This window comes from Corvus hawaiiensis, chromosome Z, assembly GCF_020740725.1.
Source record: "Corvus hawaiiensis isolate bCorHaw1 chromosome Z, bCorHaw1.pri.cur, whole genome shotgun sequence".
Classification (NCBI taxonomy): domain Eukaryota; kingdom Metazoa; phylum Chordata; class Aves; order Passeriformes; family Corvidae; genus Corvus; species Corvus hawaiiensis.
Genome location: NC_063255.1, coordinates 25,095,456 through 25,112,634, shown reverse-complemented (window position 1 = coordinate 25,112,634; position 17,179 = coordinate 25,095,456). Strand labels below are relative to the sequence as shown.

The 17,179-nt window shown below is 45.3% G+C and overlaps 1 protein-coding gene and 1 long non-coding RNA gene across 2 annotated transcripts in view; one reads left to right on the top strand and one right to left on the bottom strand.

The window, feature by feature from the left end:
* Positions 1-12,141, bottom strand: part of LOC125319532 — a 34,714-nt gene extending 22,573 nt beyond the window's left edge. Inside the window, exon 1 of the long non-coding RNA XR_007200788.1 lies at positions 11,947-12,141. This is a non-coding gene — a long non-coding RNA (uncharacterized LOC125319532). The remainder of the gene's footprint in view (positions 1-11,946) is intronic.
* LOC125319531 (ras GTPase-activating-like protein IQGAP2) overlaps positions 1-17,179 on the top strand; it is a 343,446-nt gene that overhangs the window by 152,413 nt on the left and 173,854 nt on the right.

Genomic DNA, 17,179 nt, shown 5'->3' with positions numbered 1-17,179 from the left:
GTAATTTTTGTCCCTGGCATATAACTTTTACAGAGCAGGGATATGAACCAGGATTGCTCTACTGATGTGCTTGGTAATAGTGGTTTATAGAAGGTTAACAGAGGTACTGGGAGCTGTTGAAATGTATATGCTCTGCTGTTTCTCCATCCTAGTCTCGGTAGTCTGCTTTGGGGGTTTGTTAGTAATTACACCCAGTCGGTTAGGGGAAAAGTAGGGGATGATGTTTCCCAGCCCTTCATCTCCTTCTTCCCCTTCAAATCTGGTACGCCACCTTTTGAGAATGTTCCCTTTTCCCTGGATGTTAAAGATACCACCTTCCTGGTGTTTTGTCTGGTAGGTTCCCTCTATACAGTCTGCAGCTTGTCTAGAATCAGGGCTGAGATTTCTAGCAAGGCTGACCAGACACCTGCCCCAGGTGTGGAAAATTCTGAGTGGTGTGGGGTATGGGAGGACATAGGCCAAACCTATGAATTCTCTGCCCCAGTTGCCTGGGGGAGCTTTCCCCCTGAACAAATTCAGAACCCAGCTGAGGTGGGTAAATATCTGAAAGAGAAGTGCAATGACAAGTCTAGTGAGAAGAAACTCACTGCAATCTGCTGGGCCCTGGCTAATGCTTATTGCACACTGCCAGATACTGTAGGGCAGCAGGTACAGGCAGAGGGGCAGGAAGATGAATCAGCAGACACCCCAGTCACTCAGGCTGCAGCTAAACCAGACAGGGAGCCTAAGCCAAGAGCAATTGCTCCTGTCCAGAAAAGGAAACACAAAACTAAATCCATTTGCCCAGTGGGTGATGATGGGGAGCCAGGATCCTCACAGCCAGCAGAGGAATCAGAACCAGAAATCATTATTGAGTCTTTGTCCATAGAAAACCTTCGCGGCCTAAGAAAGGATTAGACTTGATGGTCTGATGACTCTGTATTAAGTTGGTTGGTGCGCATCTGGGACGCCACAGGTGATAAGACAATTCTGGATGATACTGAAGCGAGGCATTTGGGATCCCTGTCACGTGATGCGGGTATCGACCAAGGGATAGCAAGGGGGCCCAAAGCTCTCAGTCTGTGGACACGGCTCTTAAGAAAGAAGTGTGAAGGAAAGACACCTGTGCCGGGAAGATCTCCAGGTGCAGCAAAGACCACAGAACAAGGGAGTCAATGCTTGAGAGAACTGGCAGTGGTAAAGATCATTTTCTCAGATGACCAAACAATTAAGAGTCCAGACCTGGTAAAATGTACACCAGTGATGTGGCTAAAACTCATACGACTTGGGCCACAAGAACATGCCTCTGCTTTAGCAATGATGAAGTGGAATGAGGGGAATGAGACCATGATTGCTATGGTGAGGAAGCTCCGGGCACATGCAGATACTGTGCATGGCCCAACACATGCAAGAATCTCAGCTGTGCAAACAAGTCTGTCAGAACGCCTACAGAAAATGGAAAACAAGATTGAGGAGACTCACCAGAAACTCAGGAGAGATTGAAGAGAACCTTCTCCAAATCTCATCGGTACAGACCAGAGGCCCTGTTACCAGGAGCAGACGTCCCCCAGCTAGGGAGAGAGGGTACACCCCAAGAGCTGAGCTGTGGTTCTTCCTGTGTGACCTCATGGGGAAAACATGACGAGGTGGGATGGAAAACCCACGTCTGTCCTGGCAACACGGGTACATGAACTGAAGGAGGGCAAGACTCAGAGAGGAAGTTCCACCAGAAAGGAAGTAGCTCCAGTTGCCCGTAGCCAAGCTGTCAGGCATAATGGAAGGGAAGGTGACATGTCCAATCCCCTTGATGGAACCTCTAGAACGTATGCCCAGGGAGGGAATGATAACCAGGACTCGAGGGGTCCTGCCTCTAGCCAGGTAGAGGCCAGGGAAAACCGCGTCTTTTGGACTGTGTGGATTCGTTGGCCTGACACATCAGAACCACAGAAATACGAGGCCTTGGTTGACACTGGTGCGCAGTGTACAGTAATCCCATCGCAACACGTGGGGGCAGAATCTGTTTCTATTGTTGAGGTGACAGGGGAATCACAAGATTTGACCCTGTTGGAAGCTGAGGTGAGCCTGACCGGAAATGAGTGGAAGAGACATCTCATTGTGAGTGGCCCAGAGGCCCCGTGCATTTTGGGCATAGACTTCCTCCGGAGCGGGTATTTCAGAGACCCAAAGGGACTCAAGGTGGGCTTTTGGAATAGCTGCTCTGGAGACAGAGGGCATTAAAAGCAATTGAACACCTTGCCCAGACTATCAGAGAACCCATCTGCAGTAGGACTTCTGAAGGGGGAAGAGCAACCATTTCCCCATTTTCTGTTACTTCCATCTTTTAGAAGAGCTCAGGGAGAAAGAATGGAAAATAATTCTGAGGCTGTCTTCAGGAATATTACACAAAGATCTTCAAGTACAACTAACTAAAACAAGTCCAAGCACTCCTCAAATTCTTCCCTCTACCATCTAAGGTATTTGTTACCAGTCCTATCTGCACAAACAGTCTCACTATATGTGTTATTTTCAGTGTAGAAAGCAAAACAAAACAAGAAAGAGAAAACACCTCACACTTGTCAGCATTAGTCAGCAGCAGCTCACTGGCTCCCTCTCCTGGGTACTCTTTCTCTGTTTTTTCTGTCACTCTTCCAAAACTGTTTCCATACTGTGGGACAATTTCACACTTGAAATTCCCTGCTAGTTTCAATTTCTGCATGTTCAGGTGCTTGTTCACAACTAACTTGCAACTTGATCCAGTTCCACAATGCTGAGCATCATCAGATAAAAGACAGGGTTAACAACCAGCCAGCCCCAAAACCCTGTGTGCTTTATTCATAATTCAGCCATCTGAGCTTTTACTTCACAGCTCTGTCCTGCCTTGGCTACCTCTCACAGTACTATTCTAAGTGGGCAGCCTATACCACCACTCCTTCCTCTGGGGGAGCAGGGGACGGTTCCCTCCCCACCTCCCCACCATGGTGTGTGTGTGTGTGCGTCTCTCCCCCGTTTCATACGAGGTATGGACAAGACAGCCAGCCCCCGACTGGTACTTCCCAGAACAGAAATGTGTTTTCCAGATGACACAACAAATGCATATTCTACTACTCACTACAAATAGCTTAAACTTTGTGCTCTGATCACCTACTCCCTACTGATAGCACAAACTGCATCTCTCAACCTGTGAGGACCGGGTGTCCCCTTTGTGGCCAAGGCTCTCATCTCTGGAGACTGAACTGTTGCAGGCAAACAAAGGTCCATCTGTCAAGAGAGAAGCGGAGCTTGTCAAGAGAATCTCTGCCATTCTGTGCTTTCTTTTGTGCTGTTCGCTAGTTTCAAATATACTGCTAATACACAGTAACAATTCAACCTACAGACTTGGTCAGGAACTACCACGAGCACAGGTTTCATTCAGAGATGGTCTGGTCTCTGCCACCTGACTTAGCCTCAAAAATTACGTAAGGGATTTCATCGAATAACCACTAATACTACATAAATACTGCTCTTTTCTATTAAATATAAAAAATACTGCTGCAGAAAAACCCTCAGAAGAAAGGAGATATTGAATGTGCTGATTACAATTAAGCATTACAGTGATGTTAATTAACACAGGTCAATAATGCAAAAGTCACTGCACTAGGATGAATTCCATATATGTACTATTTATTCTAAAAGATGCATGTGAATGTTCACAGTAAAAATAAGGTGGATTTGAAAAGCCACGTATCCACAGCACAACTTTTCCTTTAAATGCCATTTGAAGCCCATCCTTTGGACAACACTCAACTAGGCACAACACGAGCCTTGTTAATGCCCTTCCTCTACCAGCTGAGATACCAGAGTCTCAATAAAACCTCCGCTGTCCTTTTACACTTCCGGAAATGAATTCACTTTTAGAGGGATTTCTTAGTTCAGATCATTTGGAGTGAAGTGTGTTTAAAAATCAAGCAGACATAACCAGAGGGATCACAACTAACTCCCAAGCTCGTTTCTCCCCCCCTCCACCATCTTGTGCCAACATTAAAAGTCACACAGCCAGATAAAAAGTCACAATATAAACTGGCCGTGCTGCAAAGAAATATTCCTTACTGAGCTAGTGTACAGCTAAGGTGATTCCTTGAACAAATTCTAGTGCAGACAGAGTGAAACTTCAGGACCATGCACAGTAGAACAACTCATCTGGCAGAACAGGCTGACTTAAAAAATCATGAAACCCTCCACTTGCTACTCCCAGTTCACTGCATAAGGAGTGCAGGTACACAGCTGAGGGGTGTGTTTTTTGCAAGAAAGGCCAGGTGCCCAAGTATTTTGTGAGGTTACTTACTTCAAATCAGAACATGTATGACCTGTTGCTTCAATCAATTTCAGGTAATCTCTAGCCTACCCCAGCAATCAGAGACAAAGAGGACTGTTAAATAATTTTAGAAGCCACCCACAGCTTGCATGTGGCACCCTCAAACAATAAATACAAATAAAACCAAGGAGCTGACTGGAACAATTCTTCTCTCATTCAAATGCCTCCCAACAGAGTCAACCCATCCACAAATTTCAAACTGTAGGTTTTGCCAAATTAAATTTGAAAACATATAGAAAGTTGCTCCTTAGCAACTCCTAACACAAGTTAACCAACAGCGGTTAAGGAGGACGCCATCTGCCTTGTCTGCTGTAAATGGAAGATGCAGTCACACATGAGCTAAGACCAAATATTTACCATAATCCCAGTCATTCATTCTGCTGGAACAGTCACCAGTGGTTCCTCTGCTATAAACCCAGGGTGATGCATTTGCTAGAAAGACCAAGTACCAAAGCATCCTATGAGGGCCCCTGCTCCCCATCACCCCTGGGAAGAAAGTAACAGAGTATGTTTGTGAAGTTCATCTTTCAGAATTGCCACCAAGAAACCCAAGAAAACAAACGGCAAAAACATCCCAGTTTAACAATTACTTCTTTTTTCACCACAAAAGGGAAGTAACTAACTTTGAAATTACTGACTTTAAAGAGAGGTACGGTAATAACCCAAATAACATGGTACTTGCAACAATCTCAATGAAAAATAAAGAAAAATCAATTAAAAATAATAAAGATAACAAATAACTTCAATGCTTAGAAGCCAGCTGGATGGTAACTTTCAAAGGGATCAAAAAATTTGACATTTGTATTTTCAAGTGAATTACTGTTCAGTCAGTCTTTCCACAGTACAATCTACCTGGACAACAAGCTCCTAAGAAAGAAAATACAGTAATGCCCTGTAACAACAAGCCTGAGATATATACTTTAGTCCCTTTTACCAGACTGTTAGTGCCTATGAGGAAAGACAAAAGCAATAGCTTACACAAAACACACCAAGTAACTTCACTAACTTCAAAACAGTAGCAGCTCCAGCTAAAACACCCTTCAGGTGTCTGCTGTTTACGTAAGAACAGGACTGCTAACTAAATAAAAAATATAATATGTTCAGAAAATTCAAGCTGGAATACATTCCTCCAACTGTGTATCAGCTGTAACATATACAGACTTTGAAATACATAATCCCTTAATGAATGTTGATTCCTGGTGTATTTTCTAGACACAGTATTTAACAAAAGGGATACCTTTTTCTCCATCCTAAAGTAAGCATGTCTCTCTGGCTTTTCATATATATCCACCCGCCTGGCTTTCCCCATAGCTTATTCCTTTTTTGGTTATGATGCTCTGAGAGGACCTGTGGAAGACAAAGTTGGACTAAAACCCCACAAAATTCTATAAAACTGTGGAATCATTGACTAAGGCAAGTCCCAAGAGAAACAGAGAAAACAGACTACAATCATGTGAAAAACAGCACAGTGCTTCCAGTCACCATTTGACTTGGTATACAGGAAGTATTCTGCTGTATCCATATAAAAGCAATCCTTCAGTAACGTGGACCACAAACACCGTGACAGCCTCCTAATGGAGACGGCTGGAGACTAAGCTTAAGTCCAGGAACAGATCTGGAAGATGAAATTGTTTTCAAGACAAACTAAAGCACTCGTGCAAGGACAAAATACATTTTACCAAGGTGGGGTGGGGAGGGGGGGCAGGGAGGGGTAGGGGCAGCAGTTTGGGGGTTCTGGAGATTTGGGAGGTTTTTTCCCCTGGAATTTCTAAAACTGAGTTGGTTTAAAGAAAACAGAGCAAATACTCTAGACCTCAAGTGAGAATAAAATCCTGTACTGAGGTCTTAACAGCTTTTTTAGCTGTCGTAAGAACAGCCCGTTGTATGAAGAGCCAGACTGAAGGCAAGGACTAAACAAAGCTTTGTCCCAATCTTGCTGACATTCTGCAGACTGCTTCTAAATGATGTCTCCTTGTTAGACAGCTGGACTGAGGCCAGACTTAGGACTGTAGAGTACTGGGATCAAGCTGCTTTTGAAATTTGAAATCCCAGTAGCTGCAAAACTAGCAGAATAAATATGACTTCTCTCACAAGTCTTCAAAGGCAGTTTTTTATTTCCACCTGTTCTGCTAGAGTTGACCTTTCATAAACCTCTTGCTTGTAGGATAAATAGCTTTACCATTCCCAAACAGCTTGTTCCTGATACTGCTTTCGAACAGCACAGAATACCCTGCAGAGACTAGAAAGCCTCTATTTGCAGAATATTAGCTCATGCCCAAAGTCAGTTCTCAGAGACCCTGACTGAACATGTTTGCCTGACTTCATAAATGGTCATCTTATGGATTAAACACGTGTTTTACCACCAGTGGTAACTTGACTGGTCACAGAGAACCCACACTGATTTTGCTGCTTCCTTTAATCGGTCCTTTTGTGCTTCAAATAGGCATCTCTTTAAATGTTAAGCACAGAAGTTGAAGCACATTAGCAAAATCAGGCACTTGAAAAAAACATTAAATTAAATGGCAAGGACTGCTGTGGAGAGTAACAGAGACCACAGAAGAATAAATCTCCTCCCTTAAAAACACAATGAATAGATACATACTTTATCTTCTTGAAAGTACTGGTTTTCTCCTCTAATAGCACACAGCCACTAGATGCAGAAACACTGAGGGGGTGCCAAAATACACTCAGCAAGAAAGCTGGGAATGTCCTACTACTGTGACAACCCATGGAAAAGGGAAGGATCAGCCTGTACTTGCAAAGGCTTTGAGCTCCTAAAGCAAGGTACCACTAAAACCACTCAGGTAACAAATCAAATCCAACAAGTTTCTTTTAACTGCTTCTGTGCAGGGCTGGAGAAGGCACAGTCATTCAGCACATATATGCTCATTACAAAGTTAGTATGTTTACTGGGTTTTTAACATCTTACTCTACTTTTACCAAGATTTTCTGTAAGACATTCACCCCAGTGTATAAAAAAAAAATTGTGTACACAGACAACACCATTTTCACACAAACTCTACAAACAGAACTTCATTCCACTATTGTTAATATGATGACAAAGTTCTGTCTGAACTAAACACTAGCTTTACCTTTCTCCTTCACAATCCTAAAATTATTTATCCATGCTTAAAAGTTAAAATTGGAAAGCTAGCATATTTGTAACTTAATAATGAAATTAACTTTTTCTTCACCCATTATTTCCACAGCTCATACCTTAATTTTTTTAAAGCAGAAGTATTTCCTGCAAATTCAAAGTTACCTTCTTTAGACTTTGCAGCGTTAGAACAGAGTAATCCAAAACCCATTGAGTGACTTCTGCAGCGAAGATGAAATTCATTATGTGCTAAATGGAATTTCAGTACAATCCATATATAATAAAGCTACAAGGCAAGTAGGTTTCTGAAGAAATTAATCTAAGCCTGTCACCCATAAAAACCCAGCACTCAAGACTACATACACAGACTGTACCCCACCCCCCCCCCCAAAAAAAAAAAAGAAAAAAAGAAAAAAAAGCACAGGTGTCCTCTCCAAAACACCAACCCTCTGAAATTGAAAATGTTTATAACTGTAACATCAGATTCTGAAGTTCTTCAAAGCAAACAGAATAAAACAAAGAAAAGCAATTACTGTTTTTTCAGTTAACAGCTCTTTGTTAGTAACAACAGAATCCAGCTACAGCTGCAAAACTGAAGTTCTGATGGGAACAGTGTTTAAGAGCCTTCTGCTCTCAGCAATGCTCATCCAGCTGATCTCAAGCGTTCAGAATCCAGCCTTAACTGTGGACTGCTTTGCAACCGAGGGGTTGGGGGGAGGGCAGGGAAGTATTTTTTGGTTGGTTGGTTGGTTGGTTAGTTGTTTCTTGTGAAATTACGTCTTGTTGTAGAAGTATCAGAAGAATGCCAAACATTTTAAGACGTTAAAATAATGAAGTAATAAATATTAACCCCAAAAGAATCAAAAGGCATTTCAGTACAAGCCAACAAGTTAAAGCTCTGGCGTTTCCTTAGTACTCTTCTCTAGCTGCAAAATTTCAATATGCACATGTAAATGCAAGACTCAGAGACACTGGTTTAGCATTCCATATCCCCTAGCTCAGTGTCTTCTGGATTATAATCACCAATGGTACATGCTTCATTAGGCTTTACTGTTTTGATATCATCCTATTTAGAGCCTGAAAACTAATCAATATCTCGGGTGAGAGCCTGAACACTAATCAGTATCTCAGGACATGCTCCTCCTCTCCATCTGTGCCTGTACTTCCCTGCTATTACTTGAAGCAGTTTATTACAGTTTGATGCACGACAAAGCAGTTCCACAGCTGAGACACCATGCTACTTCATTAGGAATACAAATAGCTCTTTTCCCCATGCAATATGAACTAAATAAACACACACACAAAATGCCTGCTTTTGCTGGCATAAGGAGTAAGAAGTATAAAGATCTTCTCTTCCTTAACAGCTCTGGAGCTGGAGAAACAGAAATCTTATAAACAAACTGCTGCATGTGCCAGGCAAAGAAATGACTGACCAAGCTTCAGCTCTGCAAACAAAGGGATTCTAATTTTCAAAGATAAAATTTATACTCAGTAGCCGCTGCAAAACTGCAAACTTCAGCCCCATTTCATTGAAAATAAGCTAGTTTTTAAAAAGCTTATGCTAGTGATAGGTTATAGATCACAGGGAAGTCTACTTCTAGTACACAAGAAAGGAGCTGATTTTACAGTGCTGGCTTCTATCTCTTCAGCTCTTTATACAGATGTCTGGGCATTTCTTGCTTACTTATTGTTTAACCCGCTGTAAAAGACCTTGTGACATGCAGAAGTCAGCCTCCAAACTCCACTGAGGCTGCAAGAAAGGCAAAAAAATTGTTGGCCACAAGGACGAGCGAAGGGAAGTCCAAGGAAGCAGGGCAAGAAGGAACAGGAAAACCAAGCAACTGGCCCGTATGAAACAAAAAACCCCTCTATGAATAAACCCAGAAGCAAGACAAACAGGATGCATAGCGTGGCAAGATGAAGTTTAGTGTAAAAGCAGCTGTAACTTTTTTCTCTGTATTTTAATTTGTGACATTAAAAAAGATGCAATTACCTAAACATTAGGGCTCTAAACAACAACAAACCCCCAGCTGCTATACTTTTGACAAGGACAGTGAGTCCATACATCAGACCAAGTTGGCTCTAAGACTATGATGGCACATACTATAAAGACATCCAAATCTGACTGGACAAGTCTTCTCCTGCATCAGCCACTGCCATAAAACAGATTATAAGTGAGATTGAGTAACTACAGAAAGCAAGAAAGGCATTCCATTTACACAACTCATTACCCAGGCTATCTAATGAAGTAAAGCCATGTAAAAGATCATTTCTTAAATGTTCTTTCCCTCCTTTCTCACACATACAGAGAAATACGTGTCTAGGGACCGTGCTTTGCGCACCAATACACCACATACAGAGATTTAAAGTAAGATAGTAATTTGTAACACCGTGTCCTCTGATAAAGGCCAGTTCTGCCTTGAAGGCACAACTCCCTCCTGAAGCAAAGTATCAGCAACCTTCAACAATGAACCCACCATCTCCTGAAGGACTTTCAACCACCACCCAGGCCCTGGGCTTTATTTCCATCTCCTCATGAAATCCAGCGTCCCTACTCAGACACATCCTAGAGTTTTCAACACTGTACTTCAAGCAACACTCTGAAACACCTACTTAGAAGAACACAGACTACAAATCTGGGACAAAACTAAGGGAATGTGGATTAGTCGATCAGAAAGGGGTAGCTTGTGTCATGGTAACATCTCTCAATCGTCTGTATGAAACTCTAGAACAGCAACATTAACATTCCCCGAGTAAGATCTTTAAATTATAAATACACAGAGAGTTTACACTGCAGAAAAAAGATCACAGTACAGATCAGCAAGTGTGCTCGGAGGAGACAGTGCACACTTTACGTGAACACTGTAAGTTTTCAGATATCAGAATCAATTCCATGAAGACTGTAAACAAACGGAAAGAGAAGCAGTCTTAGCACACTGGTTGGAAAGTACACATTTTCTAAGTTTATATTTCAGAACCACAACTGTCAAAATAATCATTAGACGGGGGGGGCGGGAAGTGTTCAGGGAGCTGTTTAGATAAGAAATATCACAATCCTTAAACTTTATTTTTAAAGTGACTGCCAGCTGTTACAGATTTTCAGACCCTTTCTGGCTCCAAAGAGATGGCAGTGGGGATTCAAGTTTACTTCGCCTTTTTGTGGGGTCATATGCTTAGGTTACAGGTTAAATGGCCAGTTGAAGAAATTCCCTCGAATCAGGGGGATGGGGAAGCCGAGATTAAATGATTTACTAAGAAGGGGTTGTTAGAAGCAATGCATACCGCTTGCCCGACACTTATTGTGCCTACCAAAGCAGGATAAGAAGATAGGAGACTATTGATAAAGGGAAGGAATCTTGACCAAAGATCCTGTTTTTAACCTAAAACTTAACTCAAACCAGTCTCGAAGTTTGGACTTAGCCCAGGGGCATAAAGAGCATGCACAGGGAGGAAAGGTGAAAAGTTCAGCATGAGGAAGACCCTCTACTTCATCTGAGGAAGACTCTTATTTCATCTCGGAGACCCCTGCCCACGACCACCAGACAACACTGCGCAAGCACAACGCGGCTGTAAATGACTTTTGGGCTCATTGTAATACGAGGCGAGGCTGGGCGGGGCTAGGCAATGAATATGTATCGGCCTATTGGGAAACTCAATGAATATGGGACTCGTAACCCGATATGTACCAAGCTGAATGCAGCTGTGGGCACGCATGACTTTGGAGGAATTATCCCCCATGCGTCCCAGCGCTGGAATAAACGTGCCTACTTTACTCCTTATTCCAGTAGTGGAGTCCTTCCCGCTCATCACCCAGTTCTCTAGAGGCACTTACTAATTGCATGCAATAGCGTAAGTTTCATTTTGAAAACGCAAGTTTCCAGCACCTCTGGCAAATCCCACCTCTTGAAGTTCGGTATTTTTTAAATGATGGCGTGAGAGCTCAGAAATACCACTGCCACAAAACCAACTCCTGACCAAAACACATCAAACTTCCACTGTGGCTTATTTCCAGCTATCTCCTGCCAATGTACATGCTCACCCTTCCACACCAAAATACCAGCCTGGGTGACACTCCTCAAACTCTCTGAGGACCAGCAGAGGAATTTAAACGAAACTGTGTACCGTACTGACAACCAAAATCATAGGATCCGGGAGAACAGTACGAGTTTTCTCCTAGATTACCTACGACCGGCTTTTTGTGTGTTTACTTGCAAAAACCACCTGCCCGGGGCACGAGGTGATAAAAACCAGGTTTGGAGGCGTCACCTTTCAGCCCCGGCGGACGTGGAAGTGCTGCGGGCAGCGTTCGCCCGCTGTCCCGGGAAGCTCTCGGTGCCGAGGCCCCGCCGGAGCCCCCGGTGCCGGCGGGAGCGGGGCGGGAGCCGCGGAGCACCCGGCGGGGCTGCGCTCCCGCAACTGCTCCAAGTCGCCCACAAGTTGAGCGCCGGGGCACGCGGGGCGGGGGGGGAAGGATGGGACGGCTCCGTAGCAGCAAAGAGCCGCCTCCCGCTGTCGCTACCTGCTGACGAAGCCATCCCCATCGCCGTCGCAGGTCTGCAAGAGCCGCCTCATCCTCTCCTCCTCGCCCGTGCTGGAGGTATCGGTGCTGCTGCTGCCGGCGCTGCTCGCCTCCGTTACAGCGGCTGCCGCCATCACGCGCCCCGCTCCGGAGGAGGAGGAGGAGGAGAAGGAGGTGGGGAAGGAAGAGGAGGCGAGGCTGCCTCGGGCGCCCGGGATTCCCAGTCCCGCCGCGCCTGCAAAGTGCGAGCGGCAGCACAAAGCGGGGTGGGGGCCCCGCCGGCCCCGCACCCACCGCCCGCGGGGGTAGACCCGGGCCGGGATCCCGCCGGGGCTCGGAGCGGAGACAGGGCAGATGAGGCTCGGAGCTCCCCGCCTGCGCACGGCATCGTCCTGCTTTCCTGCCGCCGCTGCCCGGCGCCGGGATCACGGCGGGACCCACCGGGAGCGAGCGGGCGGTGCCGCCAGCCCCGAGCCAGCCGCCCTCGCTGCCGGGGGACGCGTCCGGCCGCCGAGTGCGGGCCCCCCAAACCCGCCCCGAGGCTCGCTTGCTCCCCTCGGGCTGGGCAGGGCCGGCTCCCGGCTCCGGAGGTGCTGCTTTGGCTGCGGCTTTGGCTGGTCTGCGGAAGCCAAGCCCAGACAAACCAACAAACACCAGCGTTTTTTGTAGCCCTGCGTTTGCACTGGAGGCTGTTTGGTGGGGTATGGTCAGGTAATGCAGGTAAAAGCATTCTGAGGTGCCCCTCTTGCCTCATCCAGTTCCTCCCCACTGATCAAATTTTACCTGCGAGGTCAACAATTCGTTTTTCTGTCCCTGAACGCGTTTGTGGCCTATACCCTTCCATGTCTGTTGGGTCTCCTTTTCATTTAAAGAAAAGTAATTTTCTTTGCGGGTTCCATGAGGCCAGACGAAAAAAAAAAAAAAAATCTTGCCTCTATAGTATGGCTTCTTAATTTCCTTCAGTATCTTTGCCACCCTTCTCAATACCTAGTTAAGTTCTAGGCACTGCTTTTTATCCTTATTTCTGTGAAAAGAACTGATACACCACCAGCACGGTGGTGTTTTATCTCTACTGGAAATAGGTATTCTGAAAGGATCTAGAACAACATTTCTGTTTACACTAGCATTACTGTCGCAATGACCGCCACAGACCACTGCCCAGGCTAGGCTCCTGCGGTGTGCGACAGGAGTGGGGAGCAGCTGGAGGCTCTTGGCTTTAAAGCTGCTCCTCAGGAGTTCAGCTCTGCCCAGGAGAGCTGAAGCTCCAGGCACAGTGGCTGTCAGCAGTCCGGACGAGGGAAAGGATAAAAAGTAGCAAGGAGGCTTGCCACAGGGGGTAAACCAAGTTAATTGGAAGCAACTCCCAGGAGATCAGCCTCCAGCAGCTCCAGGGAACCTCTTATAAAGGGAGGTGTTACAATGGGGATGGCTTAACTGGGGACCAATAGAAATCTCTAGGGGAGGGATATGGACGAGGATAGACATTTCCTTGGGCCAATAGCCTCAAGCGGAGGAGGGAAAGGGATCACATGCCCCAATGGGGCATCGAAGTTTAGGGGATTTCCAAGGGGGGAGGTATCTAGAGAGTCTCGGGGGATTGATGGGGACCATATAAGGGTAAATTGGGAGGTTTCAGATGATGGACACTGGACCTTCGGGAACAACAGGAGGGGTTTGGGTGATTGATAGGGAAAGAGCTAGAACAAGGGGAGGAGAACAACCATGTAGGGAGCACCGGGGGAGCGGCTTGGGTCTGGGGCAAACCAACTGGGAATAGGAGTGGGGAAGGTAGGGATGAACCATTGGGGTACAGAAAACTTATATAAAAATACAGTAAAGGTATCGCATCACCACACATTACGTTTCTTACTCCATCACTCTGTGATTAATGTGGGACAACTAATTTTTTTTCCTAACCCGTTTCTGTATTTGAAAAAAAAAAGACCCTGTTATTAAGGACATGCATTTCTCTCACAGTATCGGGTATTATCCTTCTGCTATTAATTAAGTCTTTGAAGACATCCAGTTCATGCCACAAAACATCTTCCTTGTTGCTGACAGGGATTAATGAATATATAAATTCAGCAAAGTTATCACACTTGTTGCACAGGCCCTTTCAAGTACGCTAACTGATGGCAACAGTTCTAATTGTTAATATTTATTGTACCTTGATTAAGTAAGTCATTACAAGGTAAAGAGTCCCTCTGGCATTTTATTAACTAGAGCTGCTTGCAAGTGCAAGCACGCATACACTCACTCTCGGATTCTCTCAGTGTCTGCAGATTTCCAAATTAGGTTGCTCACATTAGTTCTTGCTGGATGATCAGGGCACTGTGGTATGGAGCTAATATAAACAAAATTGCCGAATCAAAATTAATAAAGAAATGACATTTATTATGCGACCGAAATATCGGTTTCAAACGCCACGATCGAGAAAAACAGCACCGAGCCCGGGGTCGGAGCTGGGTGAACACTCATAGATCTGATCTCTATTGCACCAGACCTCCCAAGTTCGCGAATGCTGCTTTGGCTGGTCCCTTCTTATACAGTTTTTGGGCAGAGTCCGAATTAATTCTATTCTTCTCGTATTCATGAAGTTTTCTTGTCCCGGAGTTGGGCTGCACAAAGCCTTTCCTGGGTCTGATGAATTGTCCATCCTGGGTGATGAGTGGGCCATTTCTGCTGATGGATGGGCCATCTCTGGTTCCCGGAACAGTTATTTTTAGTTCCCAGAATGTCCAGATTCCTGATGTACATATCAGAGTGTGGTGATCGAGTCGTCATGGTGCAAATGTCCCGGTGATAAGATCCAACCCCACTGTCATAGGCTAGCAAGCATAGTCCCGGAAGGGACGTCCTTGCTAAGGGGTGCTTACAGTTTCCTCTGGGAACTGATAGAACCTATCAGCTGGCCAGTTTGAATATGGACAAGTCTCTAAGCCACTTAAAGTTGTGACCACCTCTGTGATCCACATTTAAGAATAGGCAAACTCCCCCTCCAAGCTCTCTCTCGTTTCCGGTGCTGGGACAGGTGGCTGCGGGCCCCGAGTGGGGGCCAGCGGGCCCAGCCAGGCCCTGCTTGGGCCAGGCCGGGCCAGGCCACGGCCATCCTGAAGCCATGGACCTGTTCCAGCCGTGGAACCCCCCCCACTGCCTTGCCGTGGGCAGCCGAAGCGGCTCGGCTCTCCCCCCTCTCCACTGCGATAAGAAAAATTCAACATTCCAGCTGCAAAGCTGCAAGGCCGAGGTGAGATTAACCCTTTTATTGCTGTGAAGAGCTGAAAACCTGAGGGAAGAGAGAGAGGAGATGCTTAAAGCTGAAATTCTGTTGTGAAGCTATGATATATCAGAGTATCCCGTTGTAATTTCATGAAGATATGGGGGGTGGAGTGTTCAACTCGTGAGCAAAAGCACCTGCGCTGAGCTAGGCAGATGCTGACGCAGCTGTAATTTCATGAGACGTTTGGACAGGGAGAAATGAACCAGATGAGGACTTTTGCTCCAAATGGGAAAGGAGAAAACCTCAGTCCCTAGAGATGAACCTGATGAGGACTTTTGCTCCAAACGGGAAAGGAGAAAATGTCAGTCCCTAGAGATGAACCTGATGAGGACTTTTGCTCCAAATGGGAAAGGAGAAAACCTCAGTCCCTAGAGATGCTCCCAGAGATAGTCCTAAAGATGAAGATGATGAAGACCCTTTGCTCCCAGGGAAGGAGAAGGGCCTCTGTTTCTGTTTCTGAACGGCTCAACCTTAAAACTGTACCCCAAAAAACTTCAAGAGTGGACCCTCGAAAGCAGTTGCGGGAAAAGCTGCAAGTCGGGGGAAAGGACTCACACGCAGGCAGAGAGACTCCTCTTCCTAAATGGACTGAACAATATTTGGAAGTGGGCGGCTGTCTCGTTGTGATAATGTTTTCATAGCACGAGCAAGAAGAGACTTCTCTTTCTAAATGGACTGAACAAGGTTATTATGGAAGTGGTAAACAGACTGAACATCTTAAAGGTTGTCTTTTTACATTGTCAGTGGGAGAAGGGAGGAAGGTGGGGGGAGGAGGAGAGTTCTGAAGGTGGTATAATTTTTTTTTTTTCCCTCTTTTAGGTTTGTTAATAAACTTCTTTATATTCTTTCAAGTTTGGTGCCTGCTTTGCATTTCTCCTAATTCTTATCTCACAGCAGATAAACAGTAATGAGTACTTTGGACCAAACCACTACACTAAATTGGTGTTTCCGCCCGGTTTCACAAACCCAACCCGCGACACCCACCTAGGTGGAATCCTCACTTATTGTGAAAGAAATACTTTTAGTGTTGTGAAATTTTTCTCTCAGCCAGGCTGGTGCAGGGATTTAGAAACTCGGTCTCTGTAGGGTCTAATCACATTTCAGTTTTATATATATAATAGCACGAATTACAGATTTTATTTATAACAGAGCCAACACACTTCCACACTCTTTCAAGGCACCGAAACCAGAGGATACTGCAACTACCCTTTCAGATGTTCCATCTTCTGACCTATAGTGGTCTGACTCTTAGCGCACGCTTTTTCTCAGTCCCAGGTAGGATGTTGCTGATGTGTGATACCAGCTGATTACTGCAGCTACTGGAGAAGATGTGAAGTCACAACACCACTTTGCTCAGCCAGACCCCATAGACGAGCTGTTCAATACCACAGACAAGAATCCGTGCACACATTCTGCAAACACAGTAACTGCTTCTTACTAAGAATGAAAATTCTTAACCACAGGGAGCTGGACGCGATGTATCCGTCTGCGTCCCTGTCATCTTGTGATATTCTTTGATTCTGTGATTCTTTACAGAGTCCTGAAACAGTGTTTCCTGACAAGGCCACCAATATCAATGGAGCAAGATCGGGTCCAAGATACAGCAATGAGAATCTCCAAGAACAACCTCTCTCCATCCTGACGCTATCTGCTAAGCCTCACAGCTGGCCAGTTCTCACCTTTTTTTAAACTAGTCTCCCACTTCTCCTCTAATCTAGATAACACTTCATCTTTTGTTCTCATCTTAGCCACATGCTTCACACAGTACCTTTCTCTGTGAATGAGGAATTCGCCCATTCCTTATCTTCTCCCTGCTCACTGTGAATAATTTCTGAGTTGGTTGAATTGAATTTTTCCTGCTATCTTTTTCGTTTCTGGGGATCAGCTGTAGTTAATTTTTTTGCATTTGCACCAGTCCCAGGCAAACCTGGTGCAGTGGGTTCTGACTTCCCC